The sequence below is a fragment of the Pleurodeles waltl genome, chromosome 12 (assembly GCF_031143425.1).
Source record: "Pleurodeles waltl isolate 20211129_DDA chromosome 12, aPleWal1.hap1.20221129, whole genome shotgun sequence".
In the NCBI taxonomy this organism is placed as follows: domain Eukaryota; kingdom Metazoa; phylum Chordata; class Amphibia; order Caudata; family Salamandridae; genus Pleurodeles; species Pleurodeles waltl.
In genome coordinates, this window is record NC_090451.1 from 714,621,184 (window position 1) to 714,640,719 (window position 19,536).

Sequence of the window (19,536 nt, forward strand, 5' to 3'; positions counted from 1 at the left end):
AGGGGGTGGGAGACTGCATTGTGTGAGGACAGGCACAGCCCATTCAGGTGTAAGTGTCAGCTCCTCCCATTCTAGTCCAGGAGACTCATCAGGATAAGCAGGCTACAACCCAGCTCCCTTTGTGTCACGGTCCAAAGGGAACACCCAACTGCCCAACTCTCAGTCTGACCCAGATGTGGAATACACAAGCAGGCAGAGGCACAGAATGGTTAAGGAAGAAAATGCCTACTTTCTATAAGTGGCATTTTCAAACTGACAATCTAAAAAACAACTTTACTAAAAGGGGTATTTGTAAACTGCGAGTTCAGAGACCCCAAACTCCACATCTCTGTGCTCCTAAAGAGAAACTGCACTTAAAAGGTTAATTAAAGGCAGCCCTCATGTTAATCTATGAGAGAGACAACCCTTGCAATAGTGAACACCGAATTTGGCAGTATTTCACTATCAGTACATGTAAAACACACGGGTACATGTCCTACTTTTTAAGTACACTGCACCCTGCCCATGGGGCTACCTAGGGCCTTGCTTAGGGGTGACTTACTTGTGGTAAAACAGAAGGTTTGGACCTGGTAAGGGGGTGCACTTGCCTGGTCGAATTGGCAGGGCAGGACTGCACACAGACATTGCAGTGGCAGGTTTGCAACATGTATACAGGGATACTCCTGTGGGTGGCACAGTCAGTGCTGTAGGCCCACTAGTATTGTTTGATTTACAGGCCCTGGGCACACACAGTGCGCACTTTACTAGGACTTATGAGTAAATCATATATGCCAATCATGGATAAACCAATCACCAGTGCAAGCACTTGCACTTTAGCACTGATCTGCAGTGGTAAAGTGTGCAGAGACAATAAATCAGCAAAACAGATCAGAAAAAATAGGAGAAAGAAGGCAACAAGTTTGGGGATAATTCTGCAAAAAGGGCAATTTCCAACAAGCACTTAGAACAAAAAAGCACATTAGAGTTCATTAATTCTATATTCTGAAAAAAACTTTCAGAATAAGGTTTAAAGCAACACGATTAGCAGCTCAGTTATGTATCTCATCCTATATGAAACTGCTAATGAACCAATAAGCAAGCTGATTAAAAACTTTATTTTGCATTGATTTATTGAGATTGATTTTTTTTTTATTTCAAATTACAAAATCACTTGAATGTAGCAAGTAATCGTTTGATTCAAGTGGTTACCACTGTGTTAAAGTAAAAACTGTTCTAATAAATAATTAAGCAAAAAGAGATTTTTGGCATTGGCGAGTTCCTGGACTTTCCGGTGCTTATGGCAGATTATAGCCTACTCCCAGGTCAGTTTCTTACTTATGAATGTATTAATAAAGGAATTTAATCCAGAGGTCACCTCGCACCAACTGCCCAGGAAGTATATCAGATGGTTTACCCCATGGGGAACAGTGGTAAATTAAATAAAAGGTGCCATAGATGTTTCCTGTAGCATTGGTACCACTCCAGGGACCCTCTCAGTGAGTACCAGGAATCTGACCTGACTGGGCCATTGAATGACACCAAAGGGAGTAATATATTAGCAGATACTCAGTTCAATATTCTCAATCAGGTGTACCTCACACCTTCTCTTAATAGTAACATATAGCTATACTAAGGTTCATATTTATGAATATTTCACGCAACTTAGCAAACCACCTTGCTGTGCTGTGTCGTGCTGCGCAAAAGAGAGAGGGCAGGAATGCGCTGTATTTAATATTATACGGCACATTCCTGCTTTCCACCTGCGCTGGCGCACAAACTGCTCCCTGGCACCAATGCAGGCACCCCTGCCCCACAGTGAAAGAATGAAGAGAAATAAAGATATTTCTCCTTCTTGCACCTCTGGTGGGGAGGCGTACAATTCTGACGCATTCCCAGGTCTACCAGAGTTGGTAAATCTGGTAATGCTTCAGAATCCATGAGAACACCCAAGCTCCACCCACAGAATGCCTCGTTGCCACAGAGTAACCTAAGGCAGCGATTTGTGCTACCTTGTGTTACCCTAGATTTATCAAGCACTCCAGGCCACAAAAGGTGCCATTGTGTGGCTTGATAAATCTCATTAAGATATTGTTTCGCCTTCGCATAGTGCAAAGGCGATGCAAAACCTTGATAAATATGGGACTAAATATCCACACTGGATGCTTTCAGACACTGAATTGCTGCATATGCTTTGGTTCTACCCTTCTCTCCTCCCATATTCAGTGGCGGCACCTAAAACTTGTACCAAGGACAAGACTCGTCCACCATCATTTCTTCCCTGAAATATTGTATTTTTAAGTGTGATGATTGACTGGTTTTCCTCTATTTCTTGTATTCTTGCGATTATTAGGTGCCTTTTCTCGCTACACTGGAGCATCTACTGAACACTTTACTTTTCCTTAAAAACATATTGGGGGTCATTCTGACCCCGGCGGTCCTCGGCGGGAGCACCGCCAACAGGCTGGCGGTGCCCCGCAGGGCATTCTGACCACGGCGGTTTGGCCGCGGTCAGAACAGGAAAACCGGCGGTCTCCCGCCGGTTTTCCGCTGCCCTCAGGAATCCTCCATGGCGGCGCAGCTTGCTGCGCCGCCATGGGGATTCCGACACCCCATACCGCCATCCTGTTCCTGGCGGTTCGCCCGCCAGGAACAGGATGGCGGTATGGGGTGTCGTGGGACCCCTGGGGCCCCCGTAAGAGGGCCCCACAAAGAATTTCAGTGTCTGCTTAGCAGACACTGAAATTCGCGACGGGTGCAACTGCACCCGTCGCACCTTCCCACTCCGCCGGCTCCATTCGGAGCCGGCCTCCTCGTGGGAAGGGGTTTCCCGCTGGGCTGGCGGGCGGCCTTCTGGCGGTCGCCCGCCAGCCCAGCGGGAAACACAGAATCCTTGCGGCGGTCTTCAGACCGCGGAGCGGTGTTCTGTCAGGGGAACTCTGGCGGGCGGCCTCCGCCGCCCGCCAGAGTTAGAATGACCCCCATTGTGTTGGAGACAGTTTTTTGGAAACCACAAATAGGTTATTATTTACAGAGCTTAGAAGCAGCTAAGAACGGTATACAACACCAAGGTGGTATTACTATCCCCCGGAGGAGACCTACAAGGGCGCGCCATGGGAAGATTACAGTATTTCTGGGCTTAATTTCAAAAGAAGCTCATCCCTTGGAGTGAGTGCGCACATCCTGAAACGTGTGTGTAATGTGAAAGTTGAGTGGGTGTTGTGTGGATGTGGTGTTGGTGTGTTAATGTGTGGGTATTGTGAGGATGTTGTGAGGATGTGATGTGGGTGTAGTGTGGATGTTTTGTAGGTGGATGTGGATTTTTTGTGGGTATGCGTGGAAGTTCTGTATGTGGGTGTCTGTTGCCTTCCCCATCTCCTCTGGCTGCTGCTGCCTCTGCCTTGCCTTGGGAACGAACTGCGATCCTGTCTGACTCTCAGTTTCAGGTACTCCTCCACCCACAGACTCCTGCCTGCACCTCATCCCTGGTGGCCTAGTGGCTATCTACAAGTAAGCATCTGTCTCTCCTTTACACCTGCTTTTATACTTCTACCTTTTTTCACTTTGTTTTTTCTTTTTTCTTTTTCTATTGGTTCTTTCATTTTCTGTCTCTTCCTTGACCCTCTCCCTCCTGTGCCGCTGTTGCCCCTGTGGCCCCGCCCCTACCCTCCTCCAGTGAGAAGTGCTTTTCCCGTCCTCCTGCACCCCCAGCTGACCGGACCCGCAGCCTCGATCCCCTTCTTAATGGCAGCCACATGCAGTGGCTCTCTGCACCAGTCTGCACCCTGGCCGCGCCCAGCTCCAGGAACCATAGATTTCCAACAAGCCATTCCCTGGCCAGCCTCTGTTACAACAACAAGATCCTCCACGTCTTAACACTGGACGTCTCAACACCTGCTACACCGCATCTCCTAAGGACACCTATTGACCTTTTTTCTGCCGGAACTGCAACCTCAGGTTCAGCCACAACAAATGAACGAAACACCCCAAACCTGAATCCCCGATGCCCGCCACTACCTCATCAGCTGCCTCCTTCCAGATATCCACTTTCTCCATAAGCACACCACAGACCTTTAGGAGAATATGGACTCTACCCGTCTGGACAACGCATTCCTAACTGAGACATGTACAAACCGTAGCTCCGAACCAGATATCGCCATTGCAATCCCAGATGGATACAGCATCCTAAGGATGGACTGGCCCTCCCGTCCGGGTAGAGGACTGGACATTGTACACAAGTCCTTACTCTGCATCAAGGTCAACAGGGAGGAACACTGCACCACAATAGAACACCGACACTTCCTGATCCACACCACTCACAACTCCTACCCCCACGGCACCCTGGTCTACAGACCGCCCGACCCCCACCCAGCCTTCATCAGTGCCATTGTAGACATCACCACCCCCCACACCCTGACTTCCACCGACTACCTCCTCCTCAGAGACTTGAATTTCCACCTCGAGGACCGCAACAACTAAAACACTATTTCCCTACTCGACAATCTCACCACCCTTGGACTCCAACAACTAATCACTGCACCCACGCACACCGCAGGACACACGCTAAACCCTATTTAACCTCAAGCAACCAGATTACCATCAAGAATATCACCATCCTGGACCGACCATCACTGCCTACACTTTGTCATCACCGCACCCAAGGTCCCCAGGACCCCCAAGAAATTAAACAAAATTACTGACAATCAACTCACCACAAACCTTGCCAAATCACCCCCACCCTCCACCGATGACACCAACACCGCAGCACGCAACCTCAATAACTGGATCATCAACTGCGCCAACTCCTTAGCCACCCTCCGATCAACGTTGGTCAACCACATCCCAAAAAGAGCCAGCTGGTCCACCACCGAACTCCAACAATCCAAGGGCACTTGCAGGCGCCTAGAGAAGAAATGGAGGACCAGCAAAACCAGCGAAGACCTCGCTTCCTTCAGAGCCGCCACTGCCACCCATCTCCGACGCATCAAGAACGCAAAATTAGTTGCACTCCGGGAACACATCAACTCCTCCCCACACAACCCAAGAGAACTCTTCACAGTAATCAACGAATTTGCCAATCCTCCCTCCGAAGCCACCAACATCCCCCATTCACAAGAACTCTACAACAAACTGGTTTCCTTCTTCCACGCATGATTAAGGACATCTATGACAGCTTTGTCCCGCAGAACCCGCCCAGCATCGGAACCTACGACTGACCCAGCCCCCAGGAATCCACTCAAACTATCCACAGCTGGTCCATTATCACCACAGAAGAGACTGAAATCATCATGAACAGCATTCACTCCAGAGCTCCAACAGACCCCTGTCCTCACATCTACAACAGAGCCACTGCATCCGTATCCCCCCGAACTCCACAAGACCCCACCAGACCCCTCCTATCCGCCCAGCAGGCACTATCCACCATTCCACGCATCTAGAAAACCACTGCCGGAGGAAGATCTTTCACCCACCTTGCAGCCAAGAACTGGAACAACCTACCCACGAAAAGCCCATCACTCACCATCTTCACAAAGACCCTCAAGACATGGCTGTGAGTAGTTGCACTTTATAAAAACTGATTGATTGATGCTGAGACGCGAGTCATGGATTACAGGGGTCGCAGCACCCTGTGCATAAATACTAGTTATGAAACCATAAAAGCAAGGATGGGACCGATGCTTACAGGGGAGACCTCCATCACCCACACAACAGAGCAGTTTGTGTCTTAATTATTTACAAGCAAAGAACCCGAATCTCAGCCATCTATAGTCCGAGTAGTTATATGGCGCACTAACCTGCAGGCGGGCTTTAGGGAGGTAGGGAATCTTTCCTACATTTGAGATGAAGAACCCAGGCTCACTGCGCCTGCTGCAGGAATCCCTGCGCATCCTCCAGTGAGGAGGTTGAACCTCAACAAGCTAACTCAGCCTTGTATCCTTATTGAGTCTATCCAGTGAGTGCCGTGGACAGTAACACTGCTCGCTCTACAGAACAAGTTCATATAAAACACTGGACAGTAGTGTCCATACACCTTGACAGCTACTCCTTGTGGCCTGTCTGAGGTCCTGTGTCTACTGCTTAGATGTCCTTTTTATCTGTCTGTATATACTATGTGTGGCCTGTAGGCTCCGTGGTGCACACTGTCTGTGTGTCCTATGTCTCCCTGTAGGCTTCAGGTGCACACTTCCTGTGTGTCCTATGTCTGCCTGTAGGCTCCACAGTGCACACTGTTGGTGTGTCCTATGTCTCTCTGTAGGCTTCAGGCACACACTGTCTGTGTGTCCTAGCTCTGTGTAAGGAAATGCCTCCTTGGCATGGTTACCCCCTGACTTTTTGCCTTTGCTGATGCTAAGTTATGATTTGAAAGTGTGCTGAGCCCTGCTAACCAGGCCCCAGCACCAGTGTTCTTTCCCTAAACTGTACCTTTGTTTCCACAACTGGCACAACCCTGGCACTCAGGTAAGTCCTTTGTAACTGGTACCTCTGGTACCAAGGGCCCTGATGCCAGGGAAGGTCTCTAAGGGCTGGAGCATGTCTTATGCCACCCTGGGGACCCCTCACTCAGCACAGACACACTGCTTGCCAGCTTGTGTGTGCTGGTGGGGAGAAAATGACTAAGTCGACATGGCACTCCCCTCAGAGTGCCATGCCAACCTCACACTGCCTATGGCATAGATAAGTCACCCCTCTAGCAGGCCTTACAGCCCTAAGGAAGGGTGCACTATACCATAGGTGAGGGCACAAGTGCATGAGCACTGTGCCCCTACAGTGTCTAAGCCAAACCTTAGACATTGTAAGTGCAGGGTAGCCATAAGAGTATATGGCCTGGGAGTTTGTCAAACACAAACTCCACAGTTCCATAATGGCTACACTGAAAACTGGGAAGTTTGGTATCAAACTTCTCAGCACAATAAATGCACATTGATGCCAGTGTGCAATTTATTGTAACATACACCCAGAGGGCATCTTAGAGATGCCCCCTGAATACCTACCCAACTTCTAGTGTAGGCTGACCAGTTTCTGCAAGCCTGCCACACACCAGACATGTTGCTGGCCACATGGGGAGAGTGCCTTTGTCACTCTGTGGCCAGGAACAAAGCCTGTACTGGGTCCCTCCATTGTTTCCTAACTGAAACCAGATGCCTGCTTTGCACACTGCACCCGGCTGCCCCTGTGCCGCTGAGGGTGTGTTTTGTGTTCCTACTTGAGTCCCCCCCCACCAGTGCTCTACAAAACCCCCATGGTCTGCCCCCCGAGGACGCAGGTATGTACCTGCTGGCAGACTGGAACCGGAGCACCCCTGTTCTCCATAGGCGCCTATGTGTTTCGGGCACCTCTTTGACCTCCGCACCTGACTGGCCCTGAGCTGTTGGTGTGGTAACTTTGTGGTTGCCTTGAACCCCCAATGGTAGGCTGCCTATGCCCCAGGACTGAGACTTGTAAGTGTTTTACTTACCTCCTAATCTAACCTTTACTTACCTCCCCCAGGAACTGTTGATTTTTGCACTGTGTCCACTTTGAAGATAGTTTATTGCCATTTTTACAAAGACTGTATATGATATTGCTTCTATTCAAAGTTTCTAAAGTATCTAAGTGAAGTACCTTACATTTAAAGTATTAACTGTAAATCTTGAACCTGTGGTTCTTAAAATAAACTAAGAAAATATATTTTTCAATATAAAAACCTATTGGCCTGGAGTAAGTCTTTGAGTGTGTGTTCCTCATTTATTGCCTGTGTGTACAACAAATGCTTAACACTAACCTCTGATAAGCCTACTGCTCGACCACACTACCACAAAATAGAGCATTAGAATGATCTACTTTTGCCACTATCTTACCTCTAGGGGGAACCCTTGGACTCTGTGCACACAATATTTTACTTTGAAATAGTATATACAGAGCCAACTTCCTACACTCTGTAGGCTTTTGATGCACACTGTCTGTGTGTCTCATGTCTGCTTGGAGGCTTCAGGTGCACGCTGTCTGTATGTCCCATGTCGGCCTGTAGAACTCTGGTGTACGCTATCTTTGTGTCCTATGTCTGCCTGTAGGCTTCTGGTGCACACTGCCTGTATGTCCCAAGTGTGCCTACAGACTTCTAGTGCACACTGCCTGTGTGTCCCATGTCTGCCGGTAGGCTTCAGGTACACACTGCCTATGTGTCCTATGTGTGGCCTGTAGGCTTCAGGTGCACACTGTCTGTGTGTTCCATGTCTGCCCGTAGGCTCCACAGTACACACTGTGTGTATTTACCATGTCCACCGGTAGACTTCCGGTGCACACTGGCTATGTGTCCTATGTCTACCTGTAGGCTTCAGGTGCACACTGCCTGTGTGTGCCATGTCTGCCTGTAGGCTTCACGGTGCACACTGCCTGTCTGTTCCATGTCTGCCTGTAGGCTTCAGACGCACACTGTATATCCTGTGTCTGCCTGCAGGCTTCAGGTGCACACTGCCTGTGTGTGCAATGTCTGCCTGTAGGCTTCACGGTGCACACTGCCTGTCTGTTCCATGTCTGCCTGTAGGCTTCAGGTGCACATTGTGTGTGTGTGTGTGTGTCCCGTGTCTGCCTGTAGGCCCCATGGTGCACAAGGTCTGTGTGTCCTATCTCTGCCTGTAGGCTTCAGGTGCACACTGCCTGTGTATCCCATGTCTGCCAGTAGGATTCAGGTGCACAGTTTGTTTGTGGCATGTCTGTCTGTAGGCTCCACTGTGCACACTGCCTGTCTGTCCTATCTCTGCCTGTAGGCTCCGTGGTGCACACTGTCTGTGTGACCCATGTCTGGTCTGTAGGCTTCAGGTGCACATTGTGTGTGTCCCAAGTCTACCGGTAGGCTTCAGGCACGCATTGCCGGTGTGTCCCATGTCTGCCTGTAGGCTTTTGGTGCACACTGTCTGTGTGTCCCATATCTGCCTATAGGTTTCTGGTGCACACTGTCTGTGTGTGCCATGTCTCCCTGTAGGCTTTTCGTGCACACTGTCTGTATGTCACATGTCTGGTCTGTAGGCTTCAGGTGCACATTGTGTGTGTGTCCCATGTCTGCCTGTAGGCTTCAGGAGCACATTGTGTCTGTGTCCCAGGTCTGCCTGTGTCAGGTGCACACTGCCTGTGTGTGCCATGTCTGCCGATAGGCTTAAGGTGCACATTGTGTGTGTCCCATGTCTGCCTGTAGGCTTCAGGAGCACATTGTGTGTGTGTCCCAGGTCTGCCTGTGTCAGGTGCACACTGCCTGTGTGTGCCATGTCTGCCGATAGGCTTAAGGTGCACATTGTGTGTGTCCCATGTCTGCCTGTAGGCTTCAGGAGCACATTGTGTGTGTGTCCCAGGTCTGCCTGTGTCAGGTGTACACTGCCTGTGTGTGCCATGTCTGCCGATAGGCTTAAGGTGCACATTGTGTGTGTCCCATGTCTGCCTGTAGGCTTCAGGAGCACATTGTGTGTGTGTCCCAGGTCTGCCTGTGTCAGGTGCACACTGCCTGTGTGTGCCATGTCTGCCGATAGGCTTAAGGTGGACATTGTGTGTGTCCCATGTCTGCCTGTAGGCTTCAGGTGCACATTGTGTGTGTGTCCCATGTCTGCCTGTAGGCTTCAGGTGCACACTGCCTGTGTGTCCCATGTCTGCCTGTAGGTGTCAGGTGCACACTGCCTGTGTGTGCCATGTCTGCCTGTTGGCTTCTGGTGCTCATTGTGTGTTTGTCCCATGTCTGTATGTAGGTGTCAGGTGCACAATGCCTGTGTGTGCCATATCTGCCTGTAGGCTTCGGGTGCACACTGCCTGTGTGTCCCATGTCTGCCTGTAGGGTTCTGGTGCACATTGTGTGTGTGTGTGTCCCATGTCTGCCTGTAGACTTCAGGTGCACACTGCCTGTGTGTCCCATGTCTGCCCGTAGGGTTCTGGTGCACATTGTGAGTGTGTCCCATGTCTGCCTGTAGGCTTCAGCTGCACACTGTGAGTGTGTCCCCTGTCTGCCTGTAGGCTTCAGATGCACACTGCTTGTGTGTCCCATGTCTGTCTGTAGGTGTCAGGTGCACACTGCCTGTGTGTGCCAAGTCTGCCTGTAGGCTTCTGGTGCTCACTGTGTGTGTATCCCATGTCTGTTTGTAGGTGTCAGGTGCACACTGCCTGTGTGTGCCATGTCTGCCTGTAGGCTTCAGATTCACATTGTGTGTGTGTCCCTTGTCTGTCTGTAGGTGTCTGGTGCACACTGCCTGTGTGTGCCATGTCTGCCTGTCGGCTTCAGGTGCACACTGCCTGTGCGTCCTATGTCTGCCTGTAGGCTTCAGGTGCACACTGCCTGTGTGTCCCATGTCTGCCTATAGGGTTCTGGTGCACATTGTGTGAGTGTCCCATGTCTGCCTGTAGGCTCCACAGTACACACTGTGTGTATTTCCCATGTCCACCAGTAGACTTCAGGTGCACACTGGCTATGTGTGCTATGTCTGCCTGTAGGCTCCATGGTGCAGACTGTCTGTGTGTCCCATGTCTGCATGTAGGCTTCAGGTGCCCACTTCCTGTGTGTGCCATGTCTGCCTATAGGCTTCACAGTGCACACTGCCTGTCTGTCCCATGTCTGCCTGTAGGCTTCACAGTGCACACTGCCTGTCTGCCCCATGTCTGCCTGTAGGCTTCAGGTGCACACTGCCTGTGTATCCCATGTTTGCCTGTAGGCTTCAGGTGCACATTGCGAGTGTGTCCCCTGTCTGCCTGTAGGCTTCAGGTGCACACTGTCTGAATGTCCCATGTCTGGTACGTATGCTTCTGGTGCTCATTGTGAGTGTGTCCCCTGTCTGCCTGTAGGCTTCAGGTGCACACTGCTTGCATGTCCCATGTCTGCCTGTAGGCTTCAGGTGCACACTGTCTGAATGTCCCATGTCTGGTATGTATGCTTCTGGTGCTCATTGTGAGTGTGTCCCCTGTCTGCCTGTAGGCTTCAGGTGCCCACTGCTTGTGTGTCCCATGTCTGCCTGTAGGCTTCAGGTGCACACTGCCTGTGTGTGCCATGTCTGCCTGTAGGCTTCAGGTGCATACTGCCTGTGTGTCCTGTCTGCCTGTAGGCAGCGGGTGCACACTGCCTGTGTGTCCCATGTCTGCCTGTAGGGTTCAGGTGCACATTGTGTGTGTGTTCCATGTCTGCCTGTAGGCTTCAGGTGCACACTGCCTGTGTGTCCCATGTCTGCCTGTAGGCTTCAGGTGCACATTGTGTGTGTGTTCCATGTCTGCCTGTAGGCTTCAGGTGCATACTGCCTGTGTGTCCCATGTCTGCCTGTAGGCTTCAGGTGCATACTGCCTGTGTGTCCCATGTCTGCCTGTAGGCTTCAGGTGCACATTGTGTGTGTGTTCCATGTCTGCCTGTAGGCTTCAGGTGCACACTGCCTGTGTGTCCCATGTCTGCCTGTAGGCTTCAGGTGCACATTGTGTGTGTGTCCCCTGTATGATCTGTAGGCTTCAGGTGCACACTGCCTGCGTGTCCCATGTCTGCCTGTAGGCTTCAGGTGCACATTGTGTGTGTGTCCCCTGTATGATCTGTAGGCTTCAGGTGCACACTGCCTGCGTGTCCCATGTCTGCCTGTAGGCTTCAGGTGCACATTGTGTGTGTGTCCCCTGTATGATCTGTAGGCTTCAGGTGCACACTGCCTGCGTGTCCCATGTCTGCCTGTAGGCTTCAGGTGCACATTGTGTGTGTGTCCCATGTCTGCCTGTAGGCTTCAGGTGCACACGGCCTGTGTGTCCCACGTCTGCCTGTAGGCTTCAGGTGCACATTGTGTGTGTGTCCCCTGTATGATCTGTAGGCTTCAGGTGCACTCTGCTTGTGTGTCCCATGTCTGCCTGTAGGCTTCAGGTGCACATTGTGTGTGTGTTCCATGTCTGCCTGTAGGCTTCAGGTGCACATTGTGTGTGTGTCCCCTGTATGATCTGTAGGCTTCAGGTGCACACTGCCTGCGTGTCCCATGTCTGCCTGTAGGCTTCAGGTGCACATTGTGTGTGTGTCCCCTGTATGATCTGTAGGCTTCAGGTGCACACTGCCTGCGTGTCCCATGTCTGCCTGTAGGCTTCAGGTGCACATTGTGTGTGTGTCCCATGTCTGCCTGTAGGCTTCAGGTGCACACTGCCTGTGTGTCCCATGTCTGCCTGTAGGTGTCAGGTGCACACTGCCTGTGTGTGCCATGTCTGCCTGTTGGCTTCTGGTGCTCATTGTGTGTTTGTCCCATGTCTGTATGTAGGTGTCAGGTGCACAATGCCTGTGTGTGCCATATCTGCCTGTAGGCTTCGGGTGCACACTGCCTGTGTGTCCCATGTCTGCCTGTAGGGTTCTGGTGCACATTGTGTGTGTGTGTGTCCCATGTCTGCCTGTAGACTTCAGGTGCACACTGCCTGTGTGTCCCATGTCTGCCCGTAGGGTTCTGGTGCACATTGTGAGTGTGTCCCATGTCTGCCTGTAGGCTTCAGCTGCACACTGTGAGTGTGTCCCCTGTCTGCCTGTAGGCTTCAGATGCACACTGCTTGTGTGTCCCATGTCTGTCTGTAGGTGTCAGGTGCACACTGCCTGTGTGTGCCAAGTCTGCCTGTAGGCTTCTGGTGCTCACTGTGTGTGTATCCCATGTCTGTTTGTAGGTGTCAGGTGCACACTGCCTGTGTGTGCCATGTCTGCCTGTAGGCTTCAGATTCACATTGTGTGTGTGTCCCTTGTCTGTCTGTAGGTGTCTGGTGCACACTGCCTGTGTGTGCCATGTCTGCCTGTCGGCTTCAGGTGCACACTGCCTGTGCGTCCTATGTCTGCCTGTAGGCTTCAGGTGCACACTGCCTGTGTGTCCCATGTCTGCCTATAGGGTTCTGGTGCACATTGTGTGAGTGTCCCATGTCTGCCTGTAGGCTCCACAGTACACACTGTGTGTATTTCCCATGTCCACCAGTAGACTTCAGGTGCACACTGGCTATGTGTGCTATGTCTGCCTGTAGGCTCCATGGTGCAGACTGTCTGTGTGTCCCATGTCTGCATGTAGGCTTCAGGTGCCCACTTCCTGTGTGTGCCATGTCTGCCTATAGGCTTCACAGTGCACACTGCCTGTCTGTCCCATGTCTGCCTGTAGGCTTCACAGTGCACACTGCCTGTCTGCCCCATGTCTGCCTGTAGGCTTCAGGTGCACACTGCCTGTGTATCCCATGTTTGCCTGTAGGCTTCAGGTGCACATTGCGAGTGTGTCCCCTGTCTGCCTGTAGGCTTCAGGTGCACACTGTCTGAATGTCCCATGTCTGGTACGTATGCTTCTGGTGCTCATTGTGAGTGTGTCCCCTGTCTGCCTGTAGGCTTCAGGTGCACACTGCTTGCATGTCCCATGTCTGCCTGTAGGCTTCAGGTGCACACTGTCTGAATGTCCCATGTCTGGTATGTATGCTTCTGGTGCTCATTGTGAGTGTGTCCCCTGTCTGCCTGTAGGCTTCAGGTGCCCACTGCTTGTGTGTCCCATGTCTGCCTGTAGGCTTCAGGTGCACACTGCCTGTGTGTGCCATGTCTGCCTGTAGGCTTCAGGTGCATACTGCCTGTGTGTCCTGTCTGCCTGTAGGCAGCGGGTGCACACTGCCTGTGTGTCCCATGTCTGCCTGTAGGGTTCAGGTGCACATTGTGTGTGTGTTCCATGTCTGCCTGTAGGCTTCAGGTGCACACTGCCTGTGTGTCCCATGTCTGCCTGTAGGCTTCAGGTGCACATTGTGTGTGTGTTCCATGTCTGCCTGTAGGCTTCAGGTGCATACTGCCTGTGTGTCCCATGTCTGCCTGTAGGCTTCAGGTGCATACTGCCTGTGTGTCCCATGTCTGCCTGTAGGCTTCAGGTGCACATTGTGTGTGTGTTCCATGTCTGCCTGTAGGCTTCAGGTGCACACTGCCTGTGTGTCCCATGTCTGCCTGTAGGCTTCAGGTGCACATTGTGTGTGTGTCCCCTGTATGATCTGTAGGCTTCAGGTGCACACTGCCTGCGTGTCCCATGTCTGCCTGTAGGCTTCAGGTGCACATTGTGTGTGTGTCCCCTGTATGATCTGTAGGCTTCAGGTGCACACTGCCTGCGTGTCCCATGTCTGCCTGTAGGCTTCAGGTGCACATTGTGTGTGTGTCCCCTGTATGATCTGTAGGCTTCAGGTGCACACTGCCTGCGTGTCCCATGTCTGCCTGTAGGCTTCAGGTGCACATTGTGTGTGTGTCCCATGTCTGCCTGTAGGCTTCAGGTGCACACGGCCTGTGTGTCCCACGTCTGCCTGTAGGCTTCAGGTGCACATTGTGTGTGTGTCCCCTGTATGATCTGTAGGCTTCAGGTGCACTCTGCTTGTGTGTCCCATGTCTGCCTGTAGGCTTCAGGTGCACATTGTGTGTGTGTTCCATGTCTGCCTGTAGGCTTCAGGTGCACATTGTGTGTGTGTCCCCTGTATGATCTGTAGGCTTCAGGTGCACACTGCCTGCGTGTCCCATGTCTGCCTGTAGGCTTCAGGTGCACATTGTGTGTGTGTCCCCTGTATGATCTGTAGGCTTCAGGTGCACACTGCCTGCGTGTCCCATGTCTGCCTGTAGGCTTCAGGTGCACATTGTGTGTGTGTCCCATGTCTGCCTGTAGGCTTCAGGTGCACACGGCCTGTGTGTCCCACGTCTGCCTGTAGGCTTCAGGTGCACATTGTGTGTGTGTCCCCTGTATGATCTGTAGGCTTCAGGTGCACACTGCCTGCGTGTCCCATGTCTGCCTGTAGGCTTCAGGTGCACACTGCCTGTGTGTGCCATGTCTGCCTGTAGGCTTCAGGTGCACATTGTGTGTGTGTCCCATGTCTGCCTGTAGGCTTCAGGTGCACACGGCCTGTGTGTCCCACGTCTGCCTGTAGGCTTCAGGTGCACATTGTGTGTGTGTCCCCTGTATGATCTGTAGGCTTCAGGTGCACACTGCCTGCGTGTCCCATGTCTGCCTGTAGGCTTCAGGTGCACACTGCCTGTGTGTGCCATGTCTGCCTGTAGGCTTCAGGTGCATACTGCCTGTGTGTCCTGTCTGCCTGTAGGCTTCAGGTGCACACTGCCTGCGTGTCCCATGTCTGCCTGTAGGCTTCAGGTGCACATTGTGTGTGTGTCCCATGTCTGCCTGTAGGCTTCAGGTGCACATTGTGTGTGTGTCCCCTGTATGATCTGTAGGCTTCAGGTGCACTCTGCTTGCGTGTCCCATGTCTGCCTGTAGGCTTCAGGTGCACACTGCCTGTGTGTGCCATGTGTGCCTGTAGGCTTCAGGTGCACATTGTGTGTGTGTCCCCTGTATGATCTGTAGGCTTCAGGTGCACACTGCCTGCGTGTCCCATGTCTGCCTGTAGGCTTCAGGTGCACACGGCCTGTGTGTCCCACGTCTGCCTGTTGGCTTCAGGTGCACATTGTGTGTGTGTCCCCTGTATGATCTGTAGGCTTCAGGTGCACACTGCCTGCGTGTCCCATGTCTGCCTGTAGGCTTCAGGTGCACACTGCCTGTGTGTGCCATGTCTGCCTGTAGGCTTCAGGTGCATACTGCCTGTGTGTCCTGTCTGCCTGTAGGCTTCAGGTGCACACTGCCTGCGTGTCCCATGTCTGCCTGTAGGCTTCAGGTGCACATTGTGTGTGTGTCCCATGTCTGCCTGTAGGCTTCAGGTGCACATTGTGTGTGTGTCCCCTGTATGATCTGTAGGCTTCAGGTGCACTCTGCTTGCGTGTCCCATGTCTGCCTGTAGGCTTCAGGTGCACACTGCCTGTGTGTGCCATGTCTGCCTGTAGGCTTCAGGTGCACATTGTGTGTGTGTCCCCTGTATGATCTGTAGGCTTCAGGTGCACACTGCCTGCGTGTCCCATGTCTGCCTGTAGGCTTCAGGTGCACACTGCCTGTGTGTGCCATGTCTGCCTGTAGGCTTCAGGTGCACATTGTGTGTGTGTCCCATGTCTGCCTGTAGGCTTCAGGTGCACACGGCCTGTGTGTCCCACGTCTGCCTGTAGGCTTCAGGTGCACATTGTGTGTGTGTCCCCTGTATGATCTGTAGGCTTCAGGTGCACACTGCCTGCGTGTCCCATGTCTGCCTGTAGGCTTCAGGTGCACACTGCCTGTGTGTGCCATGTCTGCCTGTAGGCTTCAGGTGCACACTGCCTGTGTGTGCCATGTCTGCCTGTAGGCTTCAGGTGCATACTGCCTGTGTGTCCTGTCTGCCTGTAGGCTTCAGGTGCACACTGCCTGCGTGTCCCATGTCTGCCGATAGGCTTCAGGTGCACATTGTGTGTGTGTCCCATGTCTGCCTGTAGGCTTCAGGTGCACATTGTGTGTGTGTCCCCTGTATGATCTGTAGGCTTCAGGTGCACTCTGCTTGCGTGTCCCATGTCTGCCTGTAGGCTTCAGGTGCACACTGCCTGTGTGTGCCATGTCTGCCTGTAGGCTTCAGGTGCATACTGCCTGTGTGTCCTGTCTGCCTGTAGGCTTCAGGTGCACACTGCCTGCGTGTCCCATGTCTGCCTGTAGGCTTCAGGTGCACATTGTGTGTGTGTGTCCCATGTCTGCCTGTAGGCTTCAGGTGCACATTGTGTGTGTGTCCCCTGTATGATCTGTAGGCTTCAGGTGCACTCTGCTTGCGTGTCCCATGTCTGCCTGTAGGCTTCAGGTGCACACTGCCTGTGTGTGCCATGTGTGCCTGTAGGCTTCAGGTGCACATTGTGTGTGTGTCCCCTGTATGATCTGTAGGCTTCAGGTGCACACTGCCTGCGTGTCCCATGTCTGCCTGTAGGCTTCAGGTGCACACTGCCTGTGTGTGCCATGTCTGCCTGTAGGCTTCAGGTGCACATTGTGTGTGTGTCCCCTGTATGATCTGTAGGCTTCAGGTGCACACTGCCTGCGTGTCCCATGTCTGCCTGTAGGCTTCAGGTGCACACTGCCTGTGTGTGCCATGTCTGCCTGTAGGCTTCAGGTGCACATTGTGTGTGTGTCCCATGTCTGCCTGTAGGCTTCAGGTGCACACTGCCTGCGTGTCCCATGTCTGCCTGTAGGCTTCAGGTGCACATTGTGTGTGTGTCCCATGTCTGCCTGTAGGCTTCAGGTGCACACTGCCTGCGTGTCCCATATCTGCCTGTAGGCTTCAGGTGCACATTGTGTGTGTGTGTCCTGTATGATCTGTAGGCTTCAGGTGCACACTGCCTGCGTGTCCCATGTCTGCCTGTAGGCTTCAGGTGCACACTGCCTGTGTGTGCCATGTCTGCCTGTAGGCTTCAGGTGCACATTGTGTGTGTGTCCCATGTCTGCCTGTAGGCTTCAGGTGCACACGGCCTGTGTGTCCCACGTCTGCCTGTAGGCTTCAGGTGCACATTGTGTGTGTGTCCCCTGTATGATCTGTAGGCTTCAGGTGCACACTGCCTGCGTGTCCCATGTCTGCCTGTAGGCTTCAGGTGCACACTGCCTGTGTGTGCCATGTCTGCCTGTAGGCTTCAGGTGCACACTGCCTGTGTGTGCCATGTCTGCCTGTAGGCTTCAGGTGCATACTGCCTGTGTGTCCTGTCTGCCTGTAGGCTTCAGGTGCACACTGCCTGCGTGTCCCATGTCTGCCGATAGGCTTCAGGTGCACATTGTGTGTGTGTCCCATGTCTGCCTGTAGGCTTCAGGTGCACATTGTGTGTGTGTCCCCTGTATGATCTGTAGGCTTCAGGTGCACTCTGCTTGCGTGTCCCATGTCTGCCTGTATGCTTCAGGTGCACACTGCCTGTGTGTGCCATGTCTGCCTGTAGGCTTCAGGTGCATACTGCCTGTGTGTCCTGTCTGCCTGTAGGCTTCAGGTGCACACTGCCTGCGTGTCCCATGTCTGCCTGTAGGCTTCAGGTGCACATTGTGTGTGTGTCCCATGTCTGCCTGTAGGCTTCAGGTGCACATTGTGTGTGTGTCCCCTGTATGATCTGTAGGCTTCAGGTGCACTCTGCTTGCGTGTCCCATGTCTGCCTGTAGGCTTCAGGTGCACACTGCCTGTGTGTGCCATGTCTGCCTGTAGGCTTCAGGTGCACATTGTGTGTGTGTCCCCTGTATGATCTGTAGGCTTCAGGTGCACACTGCCTGCGTGTCCCATGTCTGCCTGTAGGCTTCAGGTGCACACTGCCTGTGTGTGCCATGTCTGCCTGTAGGCTTCAGGTGCACATTGTGTGTGTGTCCCCTGTATGATCTGTAGGCTTCAGGTGCACACTGCCTGCGTGTCCCATGTCTGCCTGTAGGCTTCAGGTGCACACTGCCTGTGTGTGCCATGTCTGCCTGTAGGCTTCAGGTGCACATTGTGTGTGTGTCCCATGTCTGCCTGTAGGCTTCAGGTGCACACTGCCTGCGTGTCCCATGTCTGCCTGTAGGCTTCAGGTGCACATTGTGTGTGTGTCCCATGTCTGCCTGTAGGCTTCAGGTGCACACTGCCTGCGTGTCCCATATCTGCCTGTAGGCTTCAGGTGCACATTGTGTGTGTGTCCCCTGTATGATCTGTAGGCTTCAGGTGCACTCTGCTTGCGTGTCCCATGTCTGCCTGTAGGCTTCAGGTGCACATTGTGTGTGTGTCCCCTGTATGATCTGTAGGCTTCAGGTGCACTCTGCTTGCGTGTCCCATGTCTGCCTGTAGGCTTCAGGTGCACATTGTGTGTGTGTCCCCTGTATGATCTGTAGGCTTCAGGTGCACTCTGCTTGCGTGTCCCATGTCTGCCTGTAGGCTTCAGGTGCACATTGTGTGTGTGTCCCCTGTATGATCTGTAGGCTTCAGGTGCACTTTACCTGTTTGCTCATCGCACCTATTTAAAGGTGTGTTGTGGCGGAAACAGGGAACGTGCGCCCTGTATGTCATGCGGTCCCCGGTGGCTCAGTGGGTTAAAGCACCCGTCCCAAGAGCGTGCGTTTAATGGACCGGCTGAAATCTTCCAAATGCACCATTTGTAACATTCTTTGGAAAATGTCCTCTCCGGAGTGATCCTGTGAGGGGATCAGAAATCTCCCGGCAGAAGTGATCTTTAAACCCAGGTGTGTACCTACAAAGACCTGCCTGGTGCTGTTCCACTTACCCTGTCCTAGCGCCAAGAGGCAGAGCAAGAGAGCGGCGCGTCTCATCGCGAGGAGTCTGCAGCGCCTGGATCAGTGCGCCTTCTCTCTAGCGCTTTTCCTACCTTGCTCGGCCCCGGTGAGCTGCAGGGCTACATACATTGCTGTAAAGGCGTTTCTTGGCTGGAATGCGTTTTGCGGAGTATTTCAGGGTTACGTCTGTGCACTTTCATCATGGAACATCACCTTGGATTCCTCTCAGGCGCGGAGCACAGAACAGCAAACAGGGTTTAGGCGCCAGAGCCGGGTGGGTATATCATGCCGGCATTAACTCCTTGATTGCAGAATCAGGACAGGCGGTTACAAACAATGACAACCCTTGACTTCGACGCATGGCCGTGTCCATGGAGCCCTCCAAGGGGTCAGTGTATGGCGCAGAGAAGCACTGCTGCCCCCCGCGGCACCCCTGTACCCCCAAACCTACGACTGCCCCGGCGCCTCTGTGGCCCCTCCGGGGTGACCCTTGGACGCGATGCTCTGT

At 52.7% G+C, this 19,536-nt stretch overlaps 1 protein-coding gene across 3 annotated transcripts in view; it reads right to left on the minus strand.

Annotated features, from left to right (window-relative positions):
* LOC138266958 (zinc finger protein 271-like) overlaps positions 1–19,536 on the minus strand; it is a 150,628-nt gene that overhangs the window by 9,470 nt on the left and 121,622 nt on the right. The gene's annotated exons all lie outside the window — the stretch shown is intronic.